The sequence below is a fragment of the Pezoporus flaviventris genome, unplaced genomic scaffold (assembly GCF_033815535.1).
Source record: "Pezoporus flaviventris isolate CSIRO_AGI_PZ_B2104156 unplaced genomic scaffold, CSIRO_AGI_Pfla_v1 ptg000001l, whole genome shotgun sequence".
NCBI lineage: Eukaryota > Metazoa > Chordata > Aves > Psittaciformes > Psittacidae > Pezoporus > Pezoporus flaviventris.
Window position 1 is genome coordinate 40,324,783 of NW_026892549.1, and position 22,119 is coordinate 40,346,901.

At 42.0% G+C, this 22,119-nt stretch overlaps 1 long non-coding RNA gene across 1 annotated transcript; it reads left to right on the plus strand.

The window, feature by feature from the left end:
- The first annotated feature begins 9,163 nt into the window (after positions 1–9,163).
- Positions 9,164–21,123, plus strand: LOC133266161 (uncharacterized). Its single transcript, XR_009742274.1, has 4 exons — positions 9,164–9,315; positions 9,832–9,927; positions 10,158–10,362; positions 20,516–21,123. It is a non-coding gene; the product is annotated as an uncharacterized LOC133266161 (long non-coding RNA).
- The last annotated feature ends 996 nt before the right edge of the window (positions 21,124–22,119 follow it).

Consider the following 22,119-nt stretch of genomic DNA (forward strand, 5'->3'; position numbering starts at 1 on the left):
CTTTAGACTTCTCTGCTTGCACAGTATTTGCACTGTACATATACGTAATGATCCATGGTTTAGACCTTTCTGGGAATTACATTGGTGTGGATGGGAGGAGAGAGAAACCTGGAAACAAAAGGTATTTTTGTCTCAGAACTGCAGTTCTGTTTCACAAATCCCTGTCCTTTTGAAAATCTGTCCTTATCTTGTTTTTATAGTGTGAATAGCTGTGCAGTCTGAGGTGGAGAGTGCTCTACCCCCTAGGTACATTTCATGAAGAAAGAACTCTAGAAATACATATTCTGACAGATAAGGGCAATTTGTTTTTTTTCCCTCCTAATTGCTGATCTTGCCTTCTGATTGCTGTGTGAAAGGACTCTTCTAAAAGCAAACCCTTGCATCGTATAATGGAAACTGCTGTATTTAGACTCAGATCTGCAATGTTCTGTACAAAGTTTTATTTTGAAAATAAAAATTTTGTGAGATAGAATTTTTGCCTCAATTGTTTTTAAATAGCCCCTTAGAGCTGTACTTGGAATTTACGATCTTTCAGGTAAATGTTGCAAAGTAAAGGAGTTGGCTGCTCCCCTTGTACCTGGGGGAATAGTAGGACTAGGACATCTTTCTCTCCCCTGCCCTGCTGGCTCTGATATTCATGCTGCTTGGATTCAGTTGTTTGATACCTGGTGACTAACTTGTGACGGTAGAAATGTATAGGTTCAGGCCAGATACGGACTTTAAGCATGCGTGCTATGTGCTTACTCTTCTACTTATTCTATATTTTGGGGGGTTGTTTATTTTTTTAAGCAAGATGCGTATATCCTGAGCTGAGAAGGTTGAGGAGGATGCATCAATTTGAACACAAATGCTGTTCGCTTTTGCATCAGCATAGGGGGGTCTAGAGAGAAGAGTTATGAGACAGTGGCATAAGATTACACAAAGCTAACCTGTCGTGAGAGAGGAAATGGGAAAGAAGAGATCGAGCAGAGCAACTGCACTGTCCTCAAATGCTCCACTGGTAAAATCCTCATGTTAACTCTCACCAAAGGGCTTTGTTTAGATGCACTACCTTTCATCACGCTGCTGGTGATGTGAGAATAAATTTTATATGATTGTGTAGTATGTTTATGGTTTACATGATGATTTTGAGGTGCCTCAACAACCCTTTTTTCCCAAGCCTCTGTACCGCAGCTACTTCAGTACTGATACTAACTTGACATCATTGAAGAGCTTATGGTTTATATCTGCAGCAAATGGCAGCAATTTAAGAAACTTTGTGAGGGAAAGATCCTAATTCTGCAGCTTTAAAAACAAAGATGCATGGAAATGGAGCATCATTGTTAAAGGGCGAACAGAAGAATGAAGCTTATTTGAGGTAGAATGATGGTTAATTTATTATTGAAAAAGGCTGTATGAGTTGATACTCCCTCAGTACTCTCTGCTTTAGAGCCAGGTGATCTTATGTAATTTCTATTTTTTTTTTTTTTTTAACCAGGTATAATAATTTGTAACTTCTAGAAATAAAATAGTGAGAAGATTAATAGGCAAACTTAAATTCCTTGGACCTTTGTGCCCTGTGATGAGAGGTGGATGGGAAGGGCATTTGTGGCTATGTATTAGTCTGAGAGAAGTGACTGTGCCAAAAGGGTGAGTGGTAACCTTTTAAAGTTAAATATGTAAATAAAAGCCCAAGCTTGCTTAAGAGTAAGCTTTTAATTAAAGTGACGCAGCCTCTTGATAGAATTGGCCAAACCCACCTTACTATACGAAGATCCTCTTAGATTAGTATATATGTTGTTTCTTCCCTGTCTCTCTTTTTAGGTAAGGCAAATTCTGAAGCATTAGATCTCTTAAAATATTGAGAACGATTTTGTTTTCTTTACTTATTAAGCAAACCGGGTTGGTTTTTTTTTGTTATTTATAAATTACAAAACCAGAAGTGAAGTGTTGCTTCACAGGCTGATGAAGTAGCATATGCTGCACGTTCCAGAGTAATGCACTCATCTATTTAACCAGTTACATTTGCATTAGTGTAGGGACCTGTATTGAAAATCTAAAAAATAGGCGTTAGCTTTGGAAACTACCCCATGCCCCTTCTTAGCCTCAAATATACCTTTATTTTGTCTGCCATTTTGAAGAGAAAAGTTAAGGAGATGGTAACAACAAAACATCACCATAATTTGCGTTGGGTAGGCTAATGGAATCAAAAAGGGCAAAATGGTTGCATCTAGTCAAATAATGGCTTTCAGTGTTCCAGGGTGAGGGAACATAGCTGATTTTGAAACCTCTGTAATAGCAATGTGCATCTGAAACATTGGCAAGAGAGTCACCCACTGACCTCTGCTGGCATAAACCAGTTTGGTCTCTTACAGCTTTTTGCTAGTGGAGCTCTTGCATGGCCAGTGGCATGAGCTAGTGTGGCTATTTTAGAAGCCCTGCCTGCTGTTCTTTCATGTTCTTAGCCTCACAACTGAAACAGAGCAAATGATAGGGCTTTCTGTGTCAGGTACAGGCTGGCCAGTCTATGGTGTCCTAAGCACCAGCACCCAGGTAATGGTGGGCTGTGTTGGAGGTATAAGTAATTGTATAGCCTCCAAATATTAGGAGAGGATAGCATCACACTTTCATCTTTGGGTTGTACCTTTCTTCCAAATAATAAGCCTGGGGCTTCTTGATATGTATAAAAATCTCCACAGTCCCTTTGGGGGTGGGGCTGGCATCCAATAGGTAAATTGTATGTTTGAACCCAAAAGTAGAATGATTAATACCAGTGGTAGGAGTCCTGAAACTGGGAGGTGAGGGGGAAATTGAGAATCTTACTGTGACTCGTATTTATAAGAAGTTGTGGATACTGAATTTGTATGAAAACCCATCTAGAGCATAGTTCTACAGTCATGTTAAACAAGATCTACTTGTTGCTGTTTGGTACAGGCTTTCTTCTAGCTAGAATTGAACAAGCTCTGGTTGCAAGGATGGAAGACAGTTCTGTTATGTGAAAAAAAAAATAACCCCAAAATCATGATATGGTCAGGATGTCTGTCTCTTGGTAGGAGTACTTTGATAGTATTTGTGCTGGTTTATTACTATGTTTTTAGTTTAAGTGATCAGTTGAAATGTAGATCCTGCTGCGTTGAGCCTTACTCATGTAATCTTTTCCCTGGAGTAGGTCTGCAGGTAAAACTTATATCTCCTAAAAATGGAAAGAAAATGTTACTGAAATTATAGATTTGTGTTTGGGCCCAAGTTAGCTTTATATCCCTACCTGTCTTTTAATATCATTGCAGGCAGGGATAATGAAACTGTGTGTAGGTCGTACCAAAAGGTATAAGTAACAGAAGCTGATGGCAAACATCCACATTCTCTTTTAATCACCTATACAATAACAAAGCAATCCTGTTAGCACTCCTTTTGGCCTTGTTTTACCTCCTTTTAGTTTGAATGCCAGTCTAAAAGTGGTATGCTTGTGAGTTGCTACATAAACTGGGCATGCACAATTGACTGCCACCAGGGCTGAGGGTGAGAGGGCTCCTACAAATATAGAAATTTCTATTGTTCATGTTCTAGGAGAATTAGCATTTATATCTCCTCCCTGAATATCCAACCAGACTCCTTTTGAAATAAAACTACTGGAAAGACTATACTGAAACTAAACATTTTTGACTTCAGAGGTATTTGGATGTTTTCTATTTTATTATACAGCTAAAGTAAAACAAAAAGTTCAATTAGTGTCAACCATTTTGTTTTATACTTTGGAGATTCGCCATCTTTCGATGTGCTCTAAAGTTCCAGATCTAGAGGCTTAGCTATGCTACTACTCAAATGTGAATGAACATAGGCACTCTTATGTGATTCTCTTCTTATATAGCTTATTAGCAGAATTTAGCAGTAGGAAAGATCCTACTTCTTAGTGCTTTTGTGCTATGGGTTTTTTGTTGTTGGGTGTAGGGGGGGGGCCTGGTTTTGGTTTTGGGTATTTCTTTTTGAGGCTGGTTGTAGTGTGAATACAAGTGATAACAGTAAATCATCAGGAAAAAACCCTTTGGAAATAAGCCAGAGCCAAATTCTTTTCTCGTGCTCTGTTCAATCTGCTTCCTCTTTAAAAGAAAACTTTCACATTAGCAGAAAAATAAATGCTTAGCCAGAGTTCTTTTTGTGTCCCTTTCAGCAGGGAGAAGGGGATGAGTGTGCCGAGCTCAATGCCCATGCTGGCTTCCTCCTGCCGTGGAGAGTTAACACTCTAAAAGCTTTTTCTTCCCCCTTTATTTCTGTTTCCATTTAATTCTTATGAAGAAGTTGCAATGTTAGAATTTTGGTATTGGAAACCAAGCACAGAGTTTTGTTGTGAAGAACTGAGAGGAACTGAACTGCTTTGATATAATCGCAATTTTCTCTGGGAGAAGCAACTTCTGGTTTCTAAATGGTTGCTGTTGCTAGAAAACAGCATCTGCATTACAAAGCTCTGAAGCGTTCTCCAACATAGTATAATATACCCATATATATGGTACTATATGCCCATTACAGTATACAGACACAGTGTTCTGTCAAAGCCTTCTGGTATGATCTTAAACAAGTCACTTTTCCTGCAGTTGTAAGACCAAAACCCCATTCACCAACATAGCTAAAGCCTACTTTAGGAAAAAAAAAAAAACAAACAACAAAAAACCCCACCAACAATTGAATATTTTTAACATGATTACAATTAATTAATTTTCATCAAGACACGTAGACTCACAGCAAGGAATAATGCTTTGTTTTTCCTGTGTACCTTCTAAGCACAGACTAAAGATACACATCCTTTCTCCTCACAAGCAGAGTTAGGCTATTTCTTAGACATACTCACTATCTATTTCTTAGATACGCTCATTTTTAAGTATATTATGCGTAATAGCTGAAACAACGGAGTTGAAAGTATTGCAATCTGTTAGGTACCATTTTCTTTCTTCCTATCTGTCCAGTTTCCACAAAGCTAATGTCTAGCACCTGATATTTGGGGGTTTTTAAGTTCTGATGAAAAGTTATGGATGAGATGAATAGTTTGGCTGATTATTTGGCTTAGCTAAGTTGCTGATTAAGCCTGACTGCTGAAATCTAGCTTCTGTTTTTCTCTGTGATAAAAGAATGATCAAATAATTCTTTTAACAACATGTTGGGATCCATAAGAACATGTGATTCCTGCCACATCTTATGGTTTCCTGCTATCTAGTGGAACAGCCAGCCTCACTGGAGTGCCCTGGTACACCATGGCTTGCTGTACAGTTTGCAAGAAGACATGGGTTTTGATAAGGGATTCTCGATAAATGGCTTAGTTTGTATAAAACACTCAACTCCTATCCACAGTTAAAAATTCCTCTAAACCTTTCTCTGCCTCAATTCCTGAGGAGTGTTTTCTTGCTAAACAGTGTTGACCTGATCCCTCAGAAAATAAAGTGGCTGGAGTAGAAGAGAGGTACTGAAGGTGTCCAACCACAGTAGTGCTGAACACTGTTACTATTACTTCTACCTGTAGTTCTACTGAGCTCTGCGGTGCTGTGGTCAGCGTGGTTTTGGGATGTGGAGCACCAAAAATACAAAGGAGGAAGAGAAGCTGTCTTGTAGTTGCTTTTGTAGGGCAAGGATCATTCATCAAGTGCCACCAAGTCCCACCACTAATGAGATGAGAGGGATTATGTTTTATTGGACAGCCTATCTGGAGGCACAGATATTTTTCAGCCCATGTTGGTGAGACTGAGGTTCTTCCCTATCTGTTACAACAGAAAACCAGCTACTAAAGGGATTTTATGAGAGCAGATTTTGAGCGTCATGAAATACAGATGCTATGGAGTAAAGCAGCAACCAAAGTGGATTTAGTCCTAAGGTCCTATGTAGAGTTGTCTATAGTTTACCTGCAGGTAATGTGAGAGGGGGGAAAAGCTGCATGTTGGTGAAAGTCAGAGAAGCTGCTCTGATGACATAGAGTTACAAATCAGTAACTGCACTGTATTCATGTCAGTGAAATTTGGTAGCGGCCAGATTGCAGTTTGGCCACAGCAAGGAGTCTAAGTGGGAGATGCTGAGCTAACAATCTCAAGACTCCCCAGGTTTCCTTAAACTAAACAACCAAGGGAGAAAATGCAGCTCATACAAAAATGTTCATTAAATCGGGGAGGAAAAAAATCAATTTAAGAATATGAATTACCTACCCTCAGTGACCCTGGGCTTGCCCACACACATTTTTCTCTTGACCTAACTGAAAGACTTGCTTAAACATAAACCTGATGGCATAGGCCAGCAGTGCTATTTATTGATGTAGATAAATTCACTTAAAAATTAAGTAGTGCTCCAGCTGTGGAATTGGAACTATCTAATGTGGTACCACATAGCTGCAGGGGCAGAAAACATTCTTAGATGATAAAAATTTCAAGGATTTTCTCCTGATGCTGAGCTTCTCTGATGTATATCCAAAGACACTGCCAATGCATGCCTTTTGTTACAGTTCAGAGGGGTTTGTATGCTGAAGTCTGCAACTGCTGAAAAACGTGTAAATGATGCTGGAAAGTAAATACAGTTTGCAGCCTTGGTTTGAACTATAGGTTCTCATTCAGCATATTACGTATTTATGTATTTTTCTTAAACCTGTGAGAAGAATTGATCTAAAAGCAAGTGAAATGTAACGTATCATTGTTTGTTTGCATTTTAGTTCTCTAAGATGCTTTGTTGTATCCAGCTAATGCATCCTAAATTTTTTTGGTATCACTGACTTACAAATCAGAGACGCCAGACTAAAGCAGGCTGCTTTCTAGAGGGCTGGGAGACAGAGACTCACATTGGAGCACTCCTCCTTGACCTCCAGACAAACCCTTTATCTTCACTAATGTGCTTTATTTTACTTTTTGCAACAGATACCCCAGTTTCTGTTTTGCCATCTGCCCCGTGGCAATTGACGCTCCGGAGGGCTGGCTATTTATTACTTCCTAGCCATGGATAGGAATACAGTAAATTCTTTACAAAATAAAAATCAATACTCACTGACATACTGCGTATTGAAGAAAATAATTGTTTATGGCACTCAGCTTAAGCTGTTCTGGTAATCACGTTGAAAAATACAATATTTATTCATTAGATCAAATTTAATGAGGCCTCCTGGCAGTAATTATAAAAATTACTGTAGCAGTAAATTACTAATGAGTTGTGATGTGCTTCCTACCTGTGAGGAAGGACTGGGGGTTGAAAAACCTGATATCCAGACAACACTAGGGAGGGTGAGATCTTGAGGCTAGGAGTCAAGCTCGCAGCAGCACGGAAGTTGTTCACTGCACCTGAATGGTAAAGAAGAAAGACAAAAAAAGAAGAAAAAATATAGCAGAGAGACTCATAATCAGGAGTTTCACTTTAAACAGACAGTAGCTCTAGGTTTGTTTCTCAACCAACGTGCATAGGCAAGGGAACAATGTTATCAATGGGAGAAAGAGACTTCTTTGCTGTGTGTACACTATCTTCTCTACAAAAGCAGCTGAGGTGACCTAATTTACTGTAGTAGATCTTAGGCTAGGAACAGCTTCTTGCTTTCTAGTTGTTATAATGTCTCATGCAAAATACAGCAAATACGACAATGTTTTCTTGGTGCCCTTAAATCTTCAGAATAGCTACCTAAGATGTGGAGCTAAGACAAAGGTTGAAATCTCCTACCAGCTTGCTTTGATGCAGGGAGTTTGACCCAGATTTCTTTCTTCTTCTGAGATGAAGCTATAGTGAATTCAGAGGCTTTTGGTAGCCAATGATACACAGAATGAATAATAACAAGGCATAAAGGTACAAAAATCATGCCGTTTCTATCAAAAGTCCATGTTTCTGCTGAGTACTGGGTGTTGCTGCAGTAGCAAAGGCTGGCTAGAGAAAGAGCTTCTGCTGCATGCTAAAATTAATACACAAGTGAATTGACATATAATTATGTTTCTTTCCATAGCTTGCAAAGGTGCTGTAGATTTGACAGGTATTGTAAAGCAGTGAATAGGCTAGCTTTTAGCAAATATTTGCTGCAAAATATTGTTCCTGGATTCAAACATCTACCCAAAAAGGCCATAAGTTTTAATGTCTCACAGCACAGAACTGCTCTTAAATACACTGTTGAGGCTTGAGAACGAGTGAAGTTTAGCACTGTTTATCTCCTCCTTGTCCTGGTACGTTGCACTAAAAGGGACCACTGGGCATGGGTACGTCCACACATTCGTTTACATTGTGAAGTTAAAGCTGAGAAAAATACATCTGTCCACCCTTGACTCATCTTCCAAACCCCTTGAAAGAAGCAGAAATGTAGATTCCTTGCACACAACCTACTTCTGCGCAGAGATGGTGGCTTTTGTGGAGCTATGGGTTTCTTCAGCTGAAAGAGCCCCCAGGAATCAAGCATTGCAGTACTGAGCCTAAGACCTTTGTGACTTTAGCCTCACACCTAAGTAAGTGTGTATACTGAAAAATATATACAATAGGGTCTTACAGAACCTTGGGCAAGATGCTAAATGCATGTGTGCTAGCTGTATGCAACAGGTCAGCATGCAGAAGGACTATTTTGCAGTTGCTGTAGGTTCAAAAAAGAAGGCACATCTTCATTACCCCTTGTAAAAAGCCAAGGTTTGAGAGGATTTAGCTAATTCATATTGCCTAGCTTCTTGTTACTGAAATAAGGCAAGAAGATCTTTTGCACGATGCGATTACAAAAAGACAACATCTCTCTACTAACAAGAAATTAACCTTATCTAACTTCACTGCCACAGAATCTTTCTCTACTGTTATGTCACTGTGACAGAGCTAATGCAGTCACGCTGCAGAGAAAAACTACCCGTTTGGGGCTGTGAAGATGGTATCTTGGCTGCTCGAGTGCTGAGTTCTTTTTCTAGCACTGCCATGCGTTTCCTCAGTGACAGTAGGAAATTCAGTCTCTCCCCATTTCCCTTTTTACAGCACGGAAATCCTCTCCAGGCTTTCCCTTGCAGTCTGGTCCTGTCTGGAAGAGAAAATAAAGTGTGGTGTTTTTCATTATTAGCTAAACTGAATTTGGCAATGGACAGATGTTCACTTTGCATACAGCTGTGCTGGCTGAAGATGCCTTTTTCTGTCTTCCTGGGACTGTTGTGAGGCTAAACAAACACTGGTGGAAAATTCTGTGGTCTTCAGATAGAAAACACTTTAAAAACCGAGTTATTGTGGATTGTATTTTCAGAACTGCTGTCAGCCACAGCTGAAATCAGTGGAAACTGTGGGCTGAAAAGCTGAAGCCCTGAACTACAACAGTTTATGTGAATATAGAGTTCATGGCTGGCACAGGAATTTAGATCAATCTACATTAAAAGCTCTCAGGTAAATACAAAAGGCAGACTTGGTGGAGTGATCCTTCTTTTTCGGCTCAGGCTTATTTTTGAAGTCCTGCAGCATGCAGGTCTGAGGACTTTTAGGCACAGAAGGCTACAATCTTTCCCTATGGGCTGGCTGACTATTGTCTCGTGGTGCAAAATAGGTTTTTAGTTAGTATTGTGAATTCTTACGGAATCTGACAGTGGCAAATGGGAGCAATTTACCTAATGTTTCTTATTCTACACCTATGGAAAAAATTCAATATGTGTGTGTGTGTGTGGGGGGGGAAACTGTGGAACTAAACCCAAAAACTAAATAATAATGATGAAGCTTTTTAAAAAATAATGTCTCACAATCTGACATAAGTAGTAAGATTGTTGCTGTGCACTATTACTATAATTAAATGACATTATGCTATTGCATTAAACTAATCCGTCAGTAATACTGTACTTAGCAGTAAGATTTTTGTCACATAAACATTATGAGCCTTTAAACTTCTGCATTTTGTCTTGTAAAATGCAGGGAAAATACAGAAATTGGAGCAGCAGAATATAACATGAAAAGCTGTAGCAGCAGAAAAAGGCCATCTGGTTCAACATGCCAGCCCTTTTAAAGCAGGTAAGTTAAGAGTGTTAGAATACATTTACCAAAAGGGTGGAACATGAGATGTATGCGTGAGGTGCCTGCTATTACTTTGAAAACATTAGGTACTGATCTACAAATCCTTTTTAGTGTTTTCCTGAATTTCGGAACATGTAAATGTTGAACCAGAAGCTGCAGAGAGTAAACTGTTAGGAAAAACATGCAAATAATAACTGACATGAAGCTGCAATCTTTTCTTTGAACAGAGGCAGAAAAAGAAAGAGGCTACAGATCACTTAGACTGTGATCAGTCAACCAGGGCAGCTGATCAGAGGGATGCAGCCTTTAGAACAATGTTAGCTCTTGCAGACCCAGGAAGCAGAATAATATTTTTCATATTGAAGACTTCACTCCCATCGTAACAGATCAAACCACCATTCAGACCAGCAGATCCCATCTTCTCTCAGCCTGGTAAGCTGTTGTACATTTATTCTGGTGCTAGATCTTTTCCAAATGGGTTACTGGAGCTTTCATCCACATCCCATTGACAGCTATCCCTTTCTCACCTTTGCAAAATTCAGACCATCTTAATTGTTCCTTTCTGTTATCATGCACAAACAATTACTTGGATTTTAGCAAAAATTCTCAAGGAAAATGCAAGCAGATTTTTTTCCCTTTGCTTACCTCTTCCACAGATAGCATACAAACACACACTGTAAACTTACTCTGTGCCACACTGCTGTGACTGGAACTATAGCATTTGCTGTACTTCCTATATTTACCTCTGCCTTTAAGTGTTCACTGAACCATCTTGGTCTGCCATCCTTGTGATCTAATTGTGCACGCAATATGCCAGGATGGCCATGCTATTCAGTAAGGATTCATAATGTACACAGGGGTCCTCTTCTAGCTCCTGGGGATAGGAATAGGATGAAAACATTATGAGACTTTATTAAGTCTCATAATACCGCCTCCTCTTGCCTCTGGCAGCCTCAGGAGTGGGAATTAGTCTTTACAGGGAGGTTATCACCCATAATACGTATTTATGCTGTGTCCATCGTGTATAAGAATGCTCTCAGTAAAACTTAGGCTAGGCTATAATAACACTTAGCACTTCTTTGTTGCCTTTCATCTGAGGATTTCATTGTGCCTTTAAAAGCTTTCATTAACTAAAATTCACAACCCCGTTGTGCAGTAACTGTGCATTAACACCTCCACCATATGCAAAGGACTGGTATAAGTGGTTTAAAAAGCTGGAAAGAATGTGGATGGGGGGAAACCTTGGAACTGATTATTCCCACATCTATGTGCTAGCTCTGTGTTTCCTCTCTAAAATACCTTAGAATTGCATTGATACACTGACTGCACTTTACTGCATTTTTAAATGCTGATGTGTGTCAAATTTAGCATTGTTTCAAATTCCCAACATTCGTTTCCAGCTTCGTTTATTATCTGCTGGAAATCTATCCTTTGATAACTGAATGCAGATGTAGCAATGAGAGTGATATAATTGCCTGTGGAGCTAGGTATGCGTTTTCACTATTGTTAAGCTACAGGGTCTAGTTTCCCCAGGATGTGTATGACTTGTGAATGCCAGTTACAACACATTCCCGAGAAGAGAATATGCCCCTAAAGCTACAATGTCCTTCGTGCATAGCCTCCAATCCTCTACAAAGCTTACATTTCACAGGATTCAACAGTATTGGTTCTTTTGGGATCAATGAGAAACTCACCACCCATCTCCAGTATCTCTGAATTACAGAGCAGAACCAGATCAAACACAGAAGAGTTCCCTCATTTATCCTGCCTCTGTAATACATCAGAGTGTGTGCTGCATTCATTTTGTGTAGGCGGGCTGGTGTCTAATGTACTCTGTGAACATATTTATAAAGGATTAACCTGTGCCTGGTATTCCTAAAAACTGATTTAGTTAAAATACACGTTTTATTCTACTTGTCTCAACCATATGAATCATTCCTGTTTAGCTTTGATATTAGTCATTTTTTTGCTGGAGTGTTATGTACTGTACATTATCGATAGTCCTGTTATGTATGACAGGCTATTTTTTTCCCCCTCAGCCAATACTCCTCAGTGCATTGTATGATTTGCATCTGAGAATTTTAACCTGCAGTGAAAGTGTTCTCTAATAGAACATGCTGCTTAGCAAAAGCTGAAACACTGAGGATTTGAACAGGGTGCTCTTGGTTTAAGTGTTTAGAAGCAAACCGGGAGTAGAAGGTCAGGAATCACTAGTGCTGGGAAGGACCTAGATGCACGGTGTACCTAGGATGCTGTGTGTGAACGCACACACTCCAACCTGGCACCTACCACGTTAGGAAGGATCCAGTAACGTGAAGCTCCTGGACTGCAAACAATTGCAGCCCACCCCTCCCACCAGCCTCACGTTAAGTATTGTGTTTTAAAATATTTACCTTGACACAAGCAATATTTAGATATTTGTTTTGTGCAGAAGGATTAAAGGAAATACAAATGAATACCACAACAATGAGGAACCCTGATCTTCATCTGCTTATGTGAAGAAAGCTCCAAAACATTAAAGGCATCTTGAGGAGTTGCCTACTAGGAACTCAGGCTAAAACCAAAGAAGAGCAAACTGATGAAGGATTAGGGATAATTTACTAAAGATCACCGCCACAGGGGAAATGGCCAAAGCAAACACTGGAAACCCTATTACTCCAGATGTGCGACAGCCACACTTAAGGTTTCTTGTCACCTTGATCTTCAACCTGGTGTTCAGGGCTTGGTTTGGTTTTGGGTTTAGTGTTTTGTTTTGTTTTCTACTATGTATCAGCCTATACTGCAACTGTGTGAAAAAGCTGATACAGTTTTCAATACCTAACACCTTCTGGCAGAAGGGAATGGTGGTAGTTGATCCTAGTTTTACTTTTTTGATTGCCTTTGAATTCAATGAGTTCAGCCCATTCTGATTTCTGTGCATTCTGAACAACTTGTGTGTCAGGTATTATTTGTTGTACCATCAGTCCATCTTATCTGGGTACAAGAAAACACAAAAAATCATTCTGTGAAGGGAGGAGGATTCTTCTCAGCAGCCCATTGAGCAGTTTTTCTAGTTAATTTTCTTCCCCATTGTTCCCATACCAGCTCTGAAGCTTGCAAATGTTTCTTTTTCTTGCCAAGACAGTGGTACTTTTGCCCTGGCACACATTAATGTTTTTTTCCCTTTTCTTGTGTTTTGAGTGCAGCTGAACAACAAATTCCTCTCTGTTTAACAAGCAACTTCCTCAGATTAAGGTTTTTTGTTTTTTTTTTTTTTCCATACCAAAGTATCTTTCTGATTTCAGCAAAGCTCTACATTTGTTAATTAAGTACTGACAAGTGAATAGCAGCAAGTGCCACAATACTGTGTGTTTCTGGGCTTTCAGAACAACCCTTCTGGAACCTGAGCCCTTCTGTCTCAAGGAGCCACGGCAGCAGCCATGCTTTGAGAGGTAGCTAGTGAAGACAGCACGTCAGTATTCAGGAAACGAGAGCAGCTCCTTCACAAGAAGTCTACCTCTTCTCTGCTATTCGCTGTGCATTAGGCTTAACTGTTCTCAGAAATCTCCATGCAAGTTGCACCTTTTTCACACTCCTCCCTGAAAACAAGATAATTTCAGGTTTTACAGCAGCAAAAGAATTCACTGCCTGTTTTCTCACCAATGTAAGAGATGTTCTTTAAGTGGAAGTTAGCTCATCAGAGGCCATAGTAGAGCATTGATAGATGGATGGATGGATGTGTATGTACATGCATCTGGAGTTCTTTTGTTCTCTCCTAGCGAGCTTTGGTTGTTAAAACAACCATTTCAGTAATTTCTGGGCTGGCTTTGCAGGGAAAAAAATCTTGTTTTTTGCTGCTCCTGGAAGAGAGGTTGTCATAATGTTGCTCCCCCACTTGACTGACAGGCACCTTTGCGAACACACAGCATGTTTCATCTCAGAGCACTCGATGAATATCTTTACCCCCCTTCTGGACCAGCCCACCTCCACTTGCAAAGCTTCTTGCTTTTTTTCACAGGATTGCAATCCCTGCCTTTTGTTCCTCCTTCTCAGGAGTTAATACCTCCCCACCTTACAAGTCAGCAGTGGATTCTGTCAGTTAAAACCCCCAAATAACAAACCCTCCTACCCTGAAGGCCTTTTCCTTTCAAGCATGTATTTTTCTAGCCTGCAAGGGAGTCAGTGCCATAACCCTGAGCCTTCATGGAATAGTTTCTAAGCCTGTTTCTGTGCATTATGAATATCTTCCAAAGGGAGAATGAACATCCCCTCTTGTGGCAGCTTCTACATTTCATGACTCCCTGCCCTCCCCGCTACCCTCTGCTCCTTACAAGCCCCTTCCTTCTGCATGTAATGTCTCCTTCCATATCCTCCTGCACTGCTGCCGTCACCTCAGCCTGTTCCAGCAGTTGCCTGCCAATGCTGTCAAAGCCCAGAACCCAAACATATTTGTTAAGATGTCCCACTATTTGTCTTTTGCAGATTTCCAGGAATCTAGATGCCGTGGCGCCAGCTTCCAATCTTTCTCTTCCATCCACACTTTTTCCCTGTTGGTTGGATTTTTCTCTGAATTTCTGCACCCTGAAAAACAAAGCACCGGCTTGTTTTTTTCCTTTTACCCATTTAACATCGCTGGCATCACATCCCCACCTTTCTAGCTGAGGTCCTATTTTTTTGGTGCTATTCGGTGTTGCTTCTGTCTTCCCAACAAGGTGCCATTAAGAAATGCTAGACACATCTTCAGGGGGTAGTTGACTGTCTCTAACCCAGAGACAGGAGACTGCTGGTTCAGGGGCAAGAGGTGACTCCTGCACAGACAAGTGAAACACTAGGTGACGTGTAGGGACAGTTTATAGAAGAAGGTATTAACAGAATTCATGTTCATTTCAGAGATGTAAAAAAGGATCCTGAAGATAAACTGAAGATGTGAGATTATTAAGTGATCTGACACCATCTCCTTCATGTAATTGCTCGTGTTTGCTCTTTCTGACACATTTGCTGAGCCCATGATGCTTAAACTATGTGTGCATTCAGACTTTTCCCTTCACCTCCTCACCCCTTCTTGCCTTACTTTGCAATGGCATTTGCTAAGAAATCTGATGTCTCAGACACTGGCATAGGGAGGTACATAAGAGACATAGGTCTTTTAAAAACAGAGAGGATAAAACTATCAGGATGACTGAGGCCTTCTGCTTCTCAGTGTGTGTGTTAACAGGGTTCTATAGAGAAGATGTCCTCTCCCACAGGAAGCTCATGGCTCTGGTTACTGGCAATTACGAGGAGTTTTTTAGATGTGACAGTGATTCAGGTTTTGTTTTCATCCTCTGTCCTTTGCTGTTTTTTCACCTCCCCAGATGCAGGGGACTGATGGCCAAGCAGAACTGGCCCCTCCACTTGTCATGTCCATGTGTAACCTCTCTGGTGTCCATAAGAGACCTCCTGTTCACATTCTCCCAGTACCTCTCCACACACGCTCTGTTCCAGCAGGGAGGCTGTTTTGGAGCCCAGCTGCACCACGCAGCATCTTTTGGCAATGTTTTTTCTCCCTAGTGACTCACTGCATTTTGCACCCCGTGGCAAAAGATAATCTGTCACCTCAAATCCTACTAGTTCTGCAAGGCATCTTTTATATAATCAGTGGGTACTTTTACCCTCTTTTCTCCAAACATGAATATAAGGTCCAGCTTGACTCCTCCATATGTTTTTTTAAAGAAAGCAGCTGTGTTGTTCCTCAGGAAAACAGCTTGTAATTTAGCATTATATCCCCTAGGCAACGCTTTTGGTCTTCAGGACATATATTTATCACAGACATCACAGTTATCTCTATGGTACTTTAGTTTTCCATCAAGGGAAGCTAAAAGAGCATTTAATTCCTTAAGGCTCTGATTGATCTTCACCACAATCTACCTCTGGTGCTTCTCTCAATGTCTCTTCTGCTGAACAAGATTTCTTCTTCCTCTCTTGATCTCTCAGAAGTCTGAACTTATTTCAGAAGCGTGGGCTTGCTTTGCTTTCTAGCGCTACCTGTCTTTGTGCTTGGCAGAGCTTTCCTGTCCTTCTGTCAGCTCTCCAGTCCATCAACTTTGCCTTACTCATGAGGCTCCTGAGGAGAGCTGAATGCCTGTCAGCAAATAAATAATTTGCTGGCATTGGGTGGGTTTTCACTTTTTGTTCTTGGTTTCACTTTTGGTATGACAAGGCAGCCATGGAGAGTAGGTATATGGTCACATCTTAGAATGAGTTCAGTTAAGGTGAACAGAAACATGAGGGCCCCACTACTTGCTCTGAAACAAAAAGTTCCGAGTTCTTAATGCAAGCTGCTTTACGAATTGGTGCCCCTTGGGACCATTTCCCCCTTGAGCTCAGAGCAGCTCCCTTCCATTGTGACAAGTTCTGATCCCCAAACACACAAGGAAACCAAGCTTAGTCTTCGGAGTAGGAGATACTACGTGCTACCACACTTGCCAAACCTATCTGATCAGCACACACAGAGGGAGAAAAAAGCAAGCAAGCAAGGAAGAAGTGGGAATGCAAATTTGAGAGAAATCTTTCAAAGTCTGCAGTAATTGGCAAGGTAAATGCAAGGCTTTTCCTGCTTTTCATAACAGTAGTAATATCAATTCATGATAAAAAGCCATTCTGAGTTACACAAGAAGGAAAGATATTTGCCAGGAAAAATTCTTTAGTTTCTACTTTATTGTTTATGATGGACAAGAAGTGCCATCCATCCTGACTGACTGTTGGCATGCGACTTACCACAGAGCAACTGTATGTTGATGGATAAGCCAGTCTCATCCAAGTGTCAGGAAGATTATCAAAAAAAAGAGCTGTCTGTAGTTGCTCCATCTCTGAGGAGATTGCCAACTCACCCTAACAAAAGAAAACATTAGTGTGCTATTTGTGTCTCACAAAGAGACTGTGATAAGATGACATGATAAATGATAGAGGGCTTTTTTTTCCCCAGTAAAAACACATAAGGTAGCTAAATCCTCAAGTGTAAAGAATAGCTTGGCTCTTGCAACGGGGGTGAGTCATTTATTTTTTAAAAAGGGGAAATGGTCAGAAAAACAAGAGTGCAGGTTTTGGGTTTTTGGTACTTTTTAAATTCCCTCTAATTGCATTGAGTAATTACATGATACAGCGATTCATACGTACATACGCACAGAAGCATCCACCTACACATATGTACGGGGAGAAAATGATAAAGGGCCAAATTACTAACTTCTTTCAGATATCCTACAGAAAATTGTACATGCAATCAAGCTACCATTCTGCCGGCTTGCTTGCGCTAATGGCTATTTGAGTGCCCATGTTTTGTTACTCTGAATTAAAGATCGAAAGGAAGGTAATTCTAGGTGGTGAAAAAGGAGGTCCCTTTAAAAATCTAGCCCTGTGAATTAGATTTTCAGTGCCTACTCTTGGAACGTATGCATTAACTACAGCTGTGCACGCCTAGGCCACGATTGCCTGTGTAAATTGCTGGCAATGCATAAGAAGCTACTAGGTTGCCCAATTCTGTGATTTGAGCATATATTAAATGTTAGTGCAGCAGGTATGGTGCTGTTTGAGATTGCTAGATATTATGAAAATCTGGCCCTGCATGGTCAAAAACATTACATGTTGCTATTCAGCACTTTGTCAGCATTGAGAGGCATATTATTGCCAAAAAAAGGCCAAAGATGTGCGATGAGGTAGGTCCTTTTTACCTAGCTTCACTGCACTTACTGGACACGCAGTGAGATCAGGACTTGGGTGTTACTGTCACTGCACCTTTACTCACAGTTAATGGCCGTCTCCTAATGATGGTTAAATACCTCACACCGATGCCTTTGAACATGTTGATCATTTAACACGGTCTGAACCATGTGCCTTATCCAGCGGGGATCCATGAGTAGAGTTTGTTTTCAGCATCAGAGGGTCTCAGAGGTATCAAACGATGGCCTCCCTTCTCTCCTATGGATTGCCTAAAACACACTGAACGCACACCATAACTAGCAACCAGATCTGTTAGCAGCTATAACAGAGGAGCCAAATTTCTGCAATGGCAAAAAAAGAAGAGTGTCCCTCTCTGACCTCTGGATCTGCACTGAAATGGGAGTCAAACCATGATCAGAAGCCATGCATTTTGCTTCTTAGTAGAGAGAGTGAGAGAGAGAGGATTTTCATCTCCTGAGCAGTTTTGTGATCATTTTTATTCCCACAAATTAAAACGAATCATTTGGTATAGGGAGATGAGTTACATGTTTGGAACAGGCAGCTCATGAGAGCACAATCTTTTAATCAATGAAATCGGAAAAAAAGCCCCCCAGGTATCACTCACAACTGCCTATTACTGGCATTTTCACTGGTGCTGTGTTTAAACCCATGTATCCCCTGAGATTAGTAAAGCAAAGGACACGTATCTTCAGACCTGAATTAAGTTCTTGAAGGGAACGCTTTACCTTACATAACAACAGATCCAGTCTCTTATATTCTGGAAAACAAATCTATTTATGCAAGAAGCATTCTTCTGGTGTTTGGATAAAAAAATGATCTTTAGCTTGAAAGATTTTTTTTCTGTATGGCACCTAGCTGTGCCTTCACCTTCAAGAAATACCACATTGTCACAGGGCTAGTGCCTGGTATGCCACTGTAAAGGAATTTATAAACCTTGTGTATTCTAACTTGATGAAATTAAAGCAGTTTCACTGCCTCTGTGTTGGAGTATGAAGGATATGGAGGATTTCTCCTGTGAAATGGAGAAGGAGTGGAAGACCTGTGCAGGTCCGTGCTGTTAGGAAGAAAAGCAAATTCTGCCTCGTAGTTTGCAAATAATGGCATTTTGCAACCTGACAAAGAACCCTAAATGCCCGAACCCTATTAATATATCGTAACACTTCAGCAAGATCTTTTTTCTGTGTGGTGCAAAATAATGCATATATTTGTGTCTCACGTATTCTAGAGATCCTTCATTACAAATTTCAGGTTGAATCCCTGTACAAAATAGGCATCAAAATATCTAATTCTATTTAAATTGGTGGTCGCAGGAGTAAAAAGCCCATAAAACCAGAGACATCACACCATCTTGTGTCAAATTTGCAGCCTGCTCTATGTTTTGACTGACCTTGTCTTCCACAGCTTGAGGGACTCCTTCCCCAGTGACCGAGTATCTGAATTGCAGCTCTAATAGCACATGGAACGCGTTGTCTGCAGCTATTACAAAAGCAATCTCCACGTTGGGGTGTGGGATGTAGCGGGTGGGGCTTTCGGGAGGTGGCATCTCATCCATGTGTTTGTGGTAACCTTTATAATCCAGGTTTGAAGCGACTGCAAACCCACGAGCGGACACCGACTTCCTATCAAACTGTCAAAGGCATAATAAAAACCCTGTCACCAGGCACTGGTGTCAGTCCTTGCTAGGCAGAATAAGGAACCTGCTTAGGCATAACTGAAATTGTTCTGTTCTGGAGTCATTGTTGAGAACAAGACTTTTGTAACACTTTGATATCCGTGGAAATTAATCTAATTTGTTCCCCTTTCTAATTAGCTTCTTCACGTCACACCCAAGTTCTGAGGCTTGCAAGGGTAATAATAATTCTGTCAGGTTCTTCTTCACTTAGAAACCAGCAGAGAGATAATTTCGATTTCAAAATAAAGAGACAGAAATATTTTAAAAGAAAAATGTTATTTCTCCCAAATTACAGAGTGCTGCTCTCTGGTGCAACATTATTATTCTGTGTCGCAACTTATTAAATGAAGCAGTTTATGGTAGCATCTCTGAAAAATGCTATCCTTTATTGAAATGAAAGTGAGTAATAGCATGAGGACTGTAAAATAAAAAGGCAGAATATCTTCTTCTAGGCCATTACAAAAATACATGTATTGTCTATTTGACAATCAATACACTACCATAAAATAAAACGGAGCGGTGGTATCATCATCATAATTTCTATTTCAGATGGTTTGCTGAGAGCCAAATTGTGTCATTTATGGAGAAGAATGACAAATGGTTTAATTCAATATCACATGCATGTGTATACATGGGCTGAAATTCTGTTGCAGCTCAAAGCTGTTAGGCAAATATTTTAGTATCATCACAAGTTTAAAAACAACAGACACGTGGGAATGCATCCATTTATTTACACTGGTACTGACTTAAAACTCAAAATGTTATTTGATGCTTTTAGAGCACTGCTGTGGGATGTTAAATTGCTGCTGAATCCTTCCTGTTCTGCGACACCTTTCAACCTGCCAAGATGCATGATGATGATGATGATGATGATAACAGCAGTAGCGCAGGGATCTTTAAAACAATGCGTGGCTCATTCCCGGAAGATGAATGCCATTTTGACTACCCCCTTTTTTATGATTCAGCATTTCTGATACAACAAAGTGAAATAATGAAAGTAAAATAACAACAGGTTTGTGTGGGATGAGAAAGGGAAAACGAGCATGTGCATTGTCAGGATTTCTGCAGAAATCGTAGAGAAAAAAAAAAGCTTTTATAAGCGGCATTCCCCCCACACGCACCCCGGGAAAATTCCTCCCTTTGTTTTTACTATTCACTACATTTCCTTCTTTTATTCCCTGTTCTGATCTCGTCCTTTTGTTCCTCTTCCCTCCTCAGTTGCTTCTCCTTCCTCGTCGCAGCGGGAGGCTCCTGGCATCTGGGGACGGAGAGCCACGGCCGCGGGATGGCGCAGGGCTCGCCGGCAGGTGAGCTGCTGCTGCCTGGGGCACCGCTGCCAGAGGAGAAGAAAGAAGGGGGCCCACAGCTTGCTGCCATGTACGTACAGGGCCTGTTCCCTCCCTGCCTCCCTCGTTGCTCTGCCTCATTCCCAGGGACGGGGTGGGTACAAAGCTCTTGCATGTGGCGTTGGGAGCTTTCTACACCTGCCTTGCTCAGGGCTGGGGGAGCAGAGGAGGAAGAGGTGAGGTGGCAAATGTATTTTCAGGTGAGGATGTCGGCTATGAACTACCCCTCTTGGCTGCGCTCGGCATGGGCTGGGAAGTGGGGACATAGGTGCTGCTGGGTACCTGCCTCCCATCTCCATCCAACACAGTGGAGTTCAGTGAGGGTCCAGGCATGGCCACTGCCACAGGTAGTGATAATCACCAGCTGCCCCACAGGGATGGAAGGGAGAGGGCTTGTTTGTTCCCCTCTTACCAAAATAGTTTTATCACCTACAGACACTTGGTAAGTATTGCTGCAAGTATGGCACACTATTACAGGAAATCTTTGCTTTGAGAAGGGATCAGAGGTCACCACTGCAGGGGATCAAGGGCTGATTTATTAAACAGCTAAATCTATTTGAGATGCAGTTCCTCAAAAAAAGTCATGTACTTGCAGCCATATAAATGGGTAAGAAGATATGCCAGTTAATGCCTGTATTTATGTTCCCCAGGCACAAAGCCCCAGCTCAGAGGGCAGACATAGGTGGCTGCTGTCAGCCGAGTCATCTCCAGGCCTGCAGGTCTGTCACTTCTTCAGGACCGGTTTCTGCTCCTGCCACACTCTTGTTCCCTGCATGGAACCTGCGGGAGCAAGTGCAGTACGCGCCTCGATTTTGCTGACATTGCCCCAACAACACTTGGTGTCTCGTGTGCTGGTAATGACGGGGCTTGCGTTGGAGCCTACACGGGCGGATCTGGGATGGGGGACCCAGCGTGGGGATCTCGTACGCCCTATCTCCAGCGTTAACACAAACGTAGTGAGCAGAAATCCTCCCCACGAGGTCGGCCGGCGTCCCAGACCCGCAGCCCTGGACAGGGTCAAACGCGAAGGGCACATGGGCACGTGCCTCTCCCCGGGGCCTGCTTCCCTCTCCGCGGCCCCGAGCGCTGCGCCGGTAGCGGCGGCCGAGTCCCGTCCAGCGGTGCTGCCGCGGCCCGGGGCGACGCGCTGCCGGGGCCGACCCGGGCCCCGCTCCTCTCGCCCGCCACTGGCTGTGACCGCGCCTGGGCGGCGGCGGGCCGGCTGCCGGCAGGGGGCGCTCTGGCTCCGGGAACGCGCTGCCGCCTTTGCTCGGCCTGCATCCACCTCTCCGGCCCCCCACCGCGGTGTGTTACGGAGCGGCCCGCTGCCGCCCCACGGGGACCGGCACTGGGACGAGGGCTACCCGGGAGCCCTGCAGGTACCTCGGGTTCGCACCGCAGCGCGGGGAGCGAAGAAGCTGCCACCTTCGGGGCACAGCCTGGCCGCCGACCCGAGGGGCGCGGACCGTGGCGCGG